General features: G+C 44.2%; 1 long non-coding RNA gene across 1 annotated transcript; it reads right to left on the reverse strand.

The window, feature by feature from the left end:
* Positions 1-4,318: 4,318 nt before the first annotated feature.
* LOC311429719 lies at positions 4,319-7,526 on the reverse strand. Its single transcript, XR_014688359.1, has 2 exons — positions 7,438-7,526; positions 4,319-7,013 (listed from the first exon to the last, which is right to left on the reverse strand). It is a non-coding gene; the product is annotated as an uncharacterized lncRNA (long non-coding RNA).
* Positions 7,527-10,256: the final 2,730 nt, after the last annotated feature.

Raw genomic sequence — 10,256 nt, forward strand, 5'->3', positions numbered from 1 at the left:
GACCTCAGCTATCCATTTCAGTGCTATCATGCCACAATCTATGGAGCTCTGCAGATAGAAGACAATTATCCTAATTCTCCAGGAAATAAGCAAACAATCTTGGCCCATTTCTTCTAAACCTAGATTCAGCATCCCAATGTGCTATGTATGTGATCAGGTGTGTGACAGGAGATAAAACCCACCTAACACTTTTGCCTTGCACAAGGAGATATGACCTGTTTCCTTGTACAACTGCAAGGCTTTCATAGTGTCAAACTGTTTCAGCTGTTGGTTATTCATTCTCCAAACTGCACGTTCATGCAATTCTGCCCAATAGAAAATGAAGGGAAAAAAACTCAAACCCAAAGTGATTCATTTCAGTGCTTTCAATCTGACATTTTTGTTTCAGCATAGGAAATGTTTGTCATAGAAAATGAGTACTGCCTAATTCAGTAACAATAGTAGCAGTGTATGGTATAGGTCTTTTCTTTGCTTGAAAATGGTGTTGCATGTCTTAGGGGAGATTTTCAGCTACTGGACTGCAATGCAGTTTGAAGCCATGATCTCTCCAACTACACCTCCTTCATCTCATCCAGAAATATATCTTGCTTTTTACATTGAGGTGAATGTCCTGGCTACATCCCAGAACTGAACTGTCTCAAGACTTTGAGGCACTCAACCTCTTCTCCTCCAAGCACACTCACACTTGTCCCTTGGTTTCTATGCAAAACTGGAGGCATTCTCCAAATGAGACTCCTACTTGTATTTTTCTTTTAGGTTTTCCTGTGCTGTGTGGAAGGAGAGTGGGAAGAGATGAGTGAGACCTTATTGCAGGAAGAAACGTGAGAAAAGCTGGAGGAGAGAGAGAGGGAGAGTGATGATAGATGGCAGAGGGGAGTGAACATTCTATGGTGTGCAAGGAGGAGGGTAGGGCAGGAGAGTAGGGGAAAGGAGAAAAAATCTCTTTGGCAGGAACACACATGGGCCATAGCTTCCAAATCAGGAATGACAGAAAAACAAGGCTAAGGACCCAGTCTCATCAGAAGTACTGTGGCATGCATCAAAGCATAAGTTCAGATGCAGAAGTCATCTTTCCTGCTCTGTGTTGTACAATATATTAAACTATCATCTGTGCAAAATGAATCTGCAGCCTGGTGACTGGTAACTGTTCCTGGGAAGGAAGCAATGTCTGGACTGAGTAGCACAAGGTGCTTCAGTTTCTTGAAGCTCCTCTTGCGAAGCACCAGACTTCTGCTTCCAGTCCTGTGGCTGCCATCTTACAGGATCCCTGTACCACTGACTACTTAGAAAAAACAATTCTTAAACATAAAGATGTGTTTGGACTGAAGATAAAGTTTTCATCATCTCAAAATAAAATTTGCACCTCTTTATTCATTGAAAAATCTTTAAATGTTTATCCCTGACCCCAGTATAATGAGGATTTTAAAGTTTTGACTACCTTTTCAACAAATCAATGTTTTTTGCAGTCTTAAGATTTAAGCTTTTCCCTGCTCTGCTAATAACCTCACAGCATGCATCTGATGCATGCTGAATCCATATCCCTGATATGCAGAAACCTCACAATGTCACAGCCACCTACAACAGAGACAGCACATGAAATCTTGGACAAGGTTTCCTCTGACATCTCAGAGACTATGTTTTTGGCCCATGTTTTCTGCCCCTTGTTTCCCTCCCCTTGCCATGGAAAACGCTCTGACTTGTTTAGAAGAGCATCTGATAAAACCAAATCACAGTGCAGAGCTGGAAACACCAGAGTCTCTGCTGTAAGAATGTAACATGAACTCTGGGAAAAAATTATCTTTGTGAAAGGTTTTTCTTGCTCCAGCATGACCAGCACAGTTGCCTCTATTGCAGACTGCAGAGAAGTGTATCAGTACATAAGCTGGCTGTGAATAAAACCACCTGCACAGCACAAACTGGCTACAGCCTTAGCCTGAGTTGACTCAGCTTCAAGAAAACTAATAACTGCATTTGGAATCATTTAGAAAATTATATGTTGCTGACTAATTGCTGGCCTGACTAACCCCTACTAGGCAGATTTCAGTTTGATAAACCTGACACTCAGTAAAACTTTAAAAGTGACTTCCTCTTGCTATTATTGCTATTTCAGGGTATCATCTCCATATGTGTCTCTCTTACTTTTTCCTGGCAGTGTAAAGCAGCCACGGAACACACTAAACAGGAACAGCAACAACAACAAAAAGACAGAAAAAAAGAAAAGGAATCAGAATTTCTTCCTTTGTATTCAATGATTGGATGTGTTTTCCCACCAGTCATATAAAATCCAGTTCTGTTTGTCATTTTTCTTTGTTAAAGACATATTTGAATTGCAGCTTAAGGACTGGACTCAGGACTGAACACCTCAAGTGTTATTTCTGGGGAAGGAGGGCTGGGAGGTGGCAAGATCCAAACCTCAGTCCACTACTTTGCAAGGGCAGCTCTCTCCCAGGCAGAGGCAAGTGGAGTCATCAGGAGCTCAGCTGATTTGGGTTGGAGGAAAATGTACTAACTGGTTGCCATTCTCCATGCATCAGTTTGAGCTGGGCCCCCTAGATTAGGTGGATGGGATGCTCTCTGATTACACAACCACTTACTCATTTCTCTGAAGCCCTCTCAAAGAGTGAGTCATATCAAGACACAAATATCTATGGTTCTGCAGAAAGCAGTGGTCTGGTGGTCCCTCTACACTCTTGCAGTTGAGGCAATTGAATGGTGCCCTAGAACTGGACTTTGTCTTGGTCCTTTGCCCCACAGTTCCCAGGAGCTGCCAATAGGGCCACTTCAGCCAAAGTTTTCCCAGATGGGTATGTTACTGGGACTCAGTTTTGGGGAGACACACGGGGACTGATCAACTGAGGTCAATAGTAGAAAAGCTTTAGTCAAAATCTGTGTTACTAGACACATAAAGGTTCCAGAAAATCTGTGGTGGTCATTAAGGGAGCTTGGTTTCCCTAGCCGCAAGCAATGCTTGTTTCCTGCCACACCTCAACCAACCCAGACAGTTGACTGACTGGTGGGCAGGCTGGCAGGAAACCAATGCTTCCTGCCTGCTTGCTTCCCAGTTAACCAAGCTGCTGGATATATGAAGGAAGAGCAAATGGGAAGGTCTTTCCTCAAGCTGCCCATCTTCTCAATTCCTTGTGGCCTCAAACTCTACCTCTTAAACAAAACAGGCAAGAAAATGGCCAGCTCCTGAAAAGGTTCATACACGTGTCTTCTGGAATCAACATATTTGACTTATTGCTCTCTACTACTACCTGAAAGGAAGTTGTGGTGAACTGGGGGTCACCGTCTTCTTGCAGATAATTAGTGATAGGACTAGAGAGAATGGCTTCAAGTTGCACCAGAGGAGGTTTAGGTTGGAAATTAGGTGACACTTCTCAGAAAGAGTGGTCAGGCACTGGAATGGGTTGCCCAGGGAGGTGGTGGTGTCACTGTTTCTGGGGGTGTTTAAGGCAAGGTTGGATGTGGTGGTTAGGGACATGGTTTAGTGGGTGACATTGGTGGTTGGGGATGGTTAGACCAGATGATCTTGGAGGTCTTTTCCAACCCTAATGATGCTATGATTCTATGACTCTATGACTGTGGTTAAAACTAATAGGGTTTTAATGCCTTTTTTTTTTTTTTTTTTTTTTTAACAATGACACGTTTCAGTTGTGTCCTGTTTGGGAAGTTGTTTTTGTTTGTTTGTTTGTTTGTTTGTTTGTTTTTCTTTGGTTGGTTGGTTGGTTTTTGGTTTTGTCCTTGTGGTGTAGGATGTGACAAATTGGAATCTGTCAAGTAGATGTTTTGGAGGACCCACCATTTCCGGATCACCATTTGCTGAAACATGAGGTTGTAGCTGGCTTTTACAGAGAGGTAGGACTCCTTTAGTTTTCTGCTTCTTTCTAACTACATTTTGTATCACATGGTTGCCGGGAAAATACATTCCCCTGTGTCTGGGTGAGCAGATGCTTTCAAGTCTTGGCTGCTTCCAAAACACACCCAAAGATGTGTTTATTTCAGTCCTCAACACCAGGTGTGATTGGTGTGCAAGAAGGAAGCCTGCCTACTGAGTAAGAAGAGAAATCAAAACCTGAGTTATCAGCTGTCCACAGCCAGTGATCCCACATGCCGAGGCAGGGGGGAGTCACCCAAGCATTTAAGAAGATTCAGGATTAGGCCCAGAGCTAAGCTTTGGAGGTGAGAGACCCGCTTCCTTCAGTGTAAAAAGTCTGTATTTCAGATGTTATGTAAGATACCCTGCTTGTCTCTTACTTCTCACTGATTACAAACGGATACCAGGAAGGAAGCTCTCCACCCAGTTTCTTAATTTATCATGCACCGTTGCTTAAAGGTGTCACCACCGCCTCAACAGAAAACTGTTGTTTTCTTTCTTTTTAAGAAAAATAAAAGGGGGAAAATATAGCAAATGATTTTGCTGCTTGTTAATTATTAATTGTATGGCAGTTACAGCCAGAAAAGCTTTTGATATTTCCAGCCGCACATTTGCTAAGAAATCCTTTCACCAAGATACAGAAAGATTTGGCATTCTTTCTCACAGAAAGGAAGTTGAGTGAGAGATCAAATGAGGTTTGGTGCTGTGCGTTTCCAAAGGGCTCGGTATCGCAGCCCAAATCAGAAATCAGTATCCTAGTTCTACAACACAAGCGTTGGTCAGCACTCCTAGTCTTGTGATTATTCCTGCAAGATCACCAAATGAAAACAGTGAGGGTGAAATGCTGTTCCTGGTTCTGTGAAGGCTAGGATCATTTTGTTGCAGCTCCGGGGGGTACTCAATAATTAATTTCCCTTACACATGGCCATGATTTTATTCCTTAAGTCCATGTTGTTTTTGTTTGCAGAGATGAGCTTGCAAAACCCTCCTGTGCAGAGCAGTGAAGGTTCTTGGGGGGGGGGACTTGTCCCGCTCATGCATGGGCTCTCCCTGGGGCCAGAGCTGCTGTTGGACACCCGTGCAGCATGTCCGGTCTTGCAGCAAGCACCGTGGGGAGGGGAAAGAGGCAAGGAAGGAAGCAGGACAGCTTGGGAGGCCTTTATACGAGTGCCAGGCAGCTGGGGGAGGAGAGCCGTGCCGGGTGCTCACTGGGCCAGGTGTCCTCTCAGCTGTGTGTTTACAGAGGAGCAGCGGCCCCACATGAAAGCCCGCTGGATCAGGTGCTCCAGCCATGGCAAGCCTTGGGCTTCTATGGGAGCAGCCTTGGGCTCCCATGGGTGCTGCCACAGCCTGCAGGGCCAGCTTGCCTCATCAGTGGGGATAGAGCGAGGCTGAGCTGTGGGTAGCCATGCTGGCACCTGGAGGTCCAGAGCACCAGGCTACTTTTCGGCTGTGCCAAGGTTTGCCATGTTTTTCAGACATAGGAGCCAAAATATGTGACAGGCCATGCCCATAAACAGCTGACAAAAGCCACAACACTATTAGACAATGTACACATAACATGCTAACGCCAAATGTACCAACAATGCAAATACTAATCGCAAAGAGGAAACCGAACATACGTAGACAGTTTAAAGCTAATCTGTGGGCCTTCTTGCCATTCAGTTTTTTTAAGTGAGGACTATGTCAACTCATCTGTACTTACCCTTGACCCAGGCAACAATGCACATTGATCTTAGTCCAGATATTCCTTTGCTGCATGACTGAATGTTTATTGTATTGTCTTCTGTCATTTCCTTTAATGGTGCAAACAGGAAAGAAGCTTCAGAAGAATTTCTTTAAGCCCAAGCAGTGTGGTACAGAGCAGGGTGCAGGGCCCCTGCACTGAAGTACATCTCTTCTCGAAGTCAGAGCCATTCCTATGATATAACATTCTGATTCCCCATCAGGTCAGGTTTTTTTTTTTTTGCTGTCCACACTGAGCTGTTTTTAGTGGTGAAAATTGTCTCCTGAAGAAGTTACAATAATGTTCTGGCAAAGCACGGCATACATTTTTCTGTGGTTTGTGCAATCTGAGCTCTAAAATAGCAGTCTTCTCAGGTCCCAAATAAAACTGCAATGTGTATCTATTCCAGATTAAGTGTATTTTCAGTTCTGCAATTCTCTCAGGAAGTTCCTGGCATATCTTCATTTCCATTGCATGTCTCAGGAATGCATCTGCAGATCTTCATTTGTGCCTTTTGTTGAAACTCTTTGCAACACAATAATAAAAATGGGATCAAAGCCACAGCAGAGACTGTTTGATGCCAGCGAAAGCCTAGATAACCCCAAACAAACTCTTCATTTTGGCCCTATAGGCTAACTGGATTACTTTTATCACTATATCATGAATATAGCACACCATAAAAATCTTACAGAAACCCATTTTGAAAGCACGAGAGCTCTGCTTGGTTTCGCCAAATGAGGGGGGAAGTAAGAAGTTTTCAGTCAGAAGTTTTTGAATAGTTGTGATGCCACTGATAGTTGGGGGGAGAAAGCACAAAAAGACCCGTGAGTCACTGTAGTGTCTCTAGGGCAAGAAGCGTTTCTCGAGGAAGACAGAGTTTGGGGTAATACCTCTAAGCCAGTTGCTGCTTGCCACTTGTGCACTGAAAAGTGAGATACATTTCCATTAGTGGAAGCCAAAATTTGAAGACGTATCTCAGCAGAGCTGTGCTAAACATCTCACAGGCTCGCAGCATTTGGTGACAAGCCCCAGCTGTCACCAGTGCTGGAGGCTGCTGCCTGCGGCCTAAAATGGAGCACGGCTGGTTTCCGCAGAAGACAGCAGCCACAGGGTGACTGAGAGAGGTGCTTAAGTACTGGTTATGTTGTGAAGGCAGCAGACAAGATAAAAAGGTAGGGTCGTGCTGTTCAGGTGAAGGGAGAGTTTCACAGAGGAGTCCAAGGCAGGGGGCTGCTATGAAGGCCCACTGGTAGATGGGGCTGGTGGGAAGGTGCAGTGCCCAGCATGTGCTCCCTGGCCTGCAAGGTAATGCTGCTGCCATGGATGGGGTTGGTGACCTCTCCTGAAATTGCTCCTTTAGGTAAGAAGGTCTTTTTTTAAGAAAGAAGGCTGAATGGGTAAAGAATAAACCTGTTTTATTAAACAAATAAGTAAATTAATAATAATAAAATGTATGCTTTTAAGCAGCAAGTTATCTGACATACTACCTGAATAATTTTAAGCTTAATTTTAACATAATTAATATTTATAACATTAACGGATAACATGAATCATAATTTTAAGCTTAATTATATAATTTTAAGAAGCATGTTACCTGAAACCTTTTCATTTCATACATAAATCTTTTTGTTTGTTCATTTCTTTTTGTTATTTTCTTAAGTGTTCCCAGTTGTAATACCAATATGAACATAATGCATAAGGTACATAAGGTATTCTCTTAGATACTTGGAATACCTGCTCCATTAAATAAATTTTTACATTAATATATGTTTTTATCCCCACTCAGTTATTCCTCTCTCTTCTCCCAATTCCATCTTCTCAGTCAGGTTCTTACCAGCAGGATTCTGGTCACAAAGTTTAAATTGCTTAAATTTAGTGGGATTTAAAATTATGCTTTTTTGGGTAAGGCATGTTTTCCTAAAAGGGGGTAAAAACCTGCTTACTTATGCAGGAAGGAGGTCTCAGTACTCTTATCAGAGCACCTCTGGCCAGCACTGCAGCATGCATTTCTCCTCTCTGTCACACCTGCAACCAAAGAGCACGTGGCTTTGCAACCTGCAAAAGTGGTGGAGGGGGAAGAGGGCAGCACCAGCTAGCTCTGAGGTCCTGCTGGGGAAGCACTTGGTTGCTACTAGGATATTTTTGCAGTGCCTCCCTTGCTTTGTGCTGGAGCTGTCATTCTCAAGACCAAATGTGGACAACCTGCTAACGACCATCTCTGCTCTTTAGACCACCCAGGCTAACATTCAGCTGCTGTTTTCAGGATGGCTCTGCCCTGCTGCCTCCTGTTGCCAGCCCGAAGGTGGGGGTGACTTGCCTGCTGCTCACCACCCCACTGCAGCAAGAGGAGGGGAAGGGTGGGAGGAACTGAGGGGCAGAAGCACACCTTCCCTGAGCAAAAGTGATGAATGTCCTTCCCTTCCTCCCCATGAGTAATGTGGAATTTCCCTTTTTTCTCCGTCCCCCAAAAGGACCCACCCCACACCCCAGGAGATCTGTTTTTACACCTACCACACCTTCTGCGATTGCAAAGTTAGCGAGGTGTGAAGTGCACCTCCAGCCAGAGGAGCGGCCTTGTGAGGGCAGGGGTAACAGTGCCTCCTGGTGACTTCTACAATAACGTGAAGCTCCTGAAGTGAAAAATTAAGATGTTCTCAAGCACTTGAGGGCCACTGCAATTCTCCCACAGGCTGCATGCTGTTACCCACAAATATTACAGGCCTGAGAACAGCAGCCAAATGCAAGCTTGAACTTATTCGCCCTATGCTGAGGTCAATGGAGCAGGTCACTGAGCAGGCTCCCAGCTCTTTCACTGGCAGCAGGTGTGGGAGCAATCACTGACGTAAAATACACCCAGGTGTGTGAATATGAATCTGAAGACCTCTGGGGGGATGCCCCAGTATATTTGTGTGGCACCGATGAAGATGCTGAGAATACAAATAACTATCTCAGTTGAGATGGCCACACTGCTGGACCTCTCTGAGCTGCTACTTCTCCTACATGACTTAGATTCCTTTAAAGAAACCGAAACCAGTGGCAGAGAAACAACAAGCCTATCTGGCTGGCGGTCAGTAAAAATTCAGTCCAAAAGCATCTGCAGCAGCATTTTTCATGGTCTTTACTGAGTGATTAAGCACTGAAGAAATGCCTAAGAATCATCTAGCAGGCAAATGAAAAAAGAGCAGATTAAACCAAAACAAAACACACATTCATTTTTGAGAGTTGTTTCCTATTTAGTCCAACCCTATAGCTTTGTGAAGATAAAATACCCCTGCTAGAACTTGAAGGAAACTTTTCTCTGTGCTTAATTTCTTTTCCCCTGGCTGATGTTGAAGTATCTTTAATCTTAAGGCCTTGGTGGGAAATTTAAGGACTTTGAACTCCAGTGGCAACTGGGTTGTAGGTGTATGTCCAAGCGGCTGAGCACCCATAAGCCTCCACAAGATCAAAATATTTTGTACTTGCCCAGCTCCCACAGCATGAACTGATTTCTACCAGTCTTCCTACCCTGGTTCACCTCAGATATGGGGGTTATTATTCACCTTCCATATTGACTCCCACATAGATAGATGAGGGGCAACCTCACTGTTTATTAAAGTGCAATGACTTGTTTGTAATTTCTGGTTCGAGAAACATAGCCGCAAATGTGAGACACTGAGTATTTAATGAGTCTGTGGCTGGAAATGATAAGAGATGCTTCCTGTAGGTTTCAGCCTCACGTATTGTTTTTTGTAACAATGGGAAAAAATGAAATGTGTTTTCTAAATCAGCAATTTTATGACACAGTTAGTTTGTGTTCCCTAGCAAGGAACCATTAGGGAATACCAAAACTTATAAAGAGAAAGAATTTGAGAAAACAGGACAAAAATTACCACGAGTACATCAGTAATTTCATCTCTTTGGGCTACAGTGAATGCATTTAAATTGAATTCTATTGAAGGCTGATTTTCTTCATCACACGTATAGAAGCCTTGATTTACAGCACCTTCCTCCCACGTATGCAGGCATGAACTTTTGGGAGCCTAAAACCCCCAAACCCTACTTCCACATGCAGCAGGATTCTCCTTATCTGCAAACGCCCCTGGCTACCCCACTTTCGAGATCAGCTGTGCTGTCTTTTCCCAACAGCTACAGCTGGCATCAAAAACATCCTTCTGCGCCTGCCAAAACAAGACAATTGCTATCCCAGAGAAGGGAAGGGAAGCAGCGGGAGGGATTGCCGACCCGGCCTCTATTCCGATAGCTTCTCTGTTGTTGTAACTTTTGCCAGGTCAGCTTCAGGAAAATCAAATTTGCTTATTTCAAAATCTTTCTCCTTAACCCCCATCCGCCCAGCTTCTTCCCCTTTCCCAGGCTCTGGCTAGGTGCAGTGGAGAATTTTTTCCTGTGAAATGTCTTTTCTAAAGGCTGCAGTGCGTGCATCTCCCCGTGGAACCGATGCAGAACGGAAGCATGCTGTTAGGGTTAGCTGAGGCTGTGACTTGGGAAGCACAAGAGATCCTTAAGGACCTGTCTGGCCTTCGCTTTGACTGCCAGAGACAACAGAAAGGAAGGAGCTTTTACTGCGTATAGGGACTTGGGCACTTCTTGACCAAATCCTGAACAGAGGCCAGCACTGAGCTACAGCTGCACGGGAGCATTGCCACCCAAAGC

Source organism: Aythya ferina (assembly GCF_964211825.1).
Source record: "Aythya ferina genome assembly, chromosome: 1".
NCBI lineage: Eukaryota > Metazoa > Chordata > Aves > Anseriformes > Anatidae > Aythya > Aythya ferina.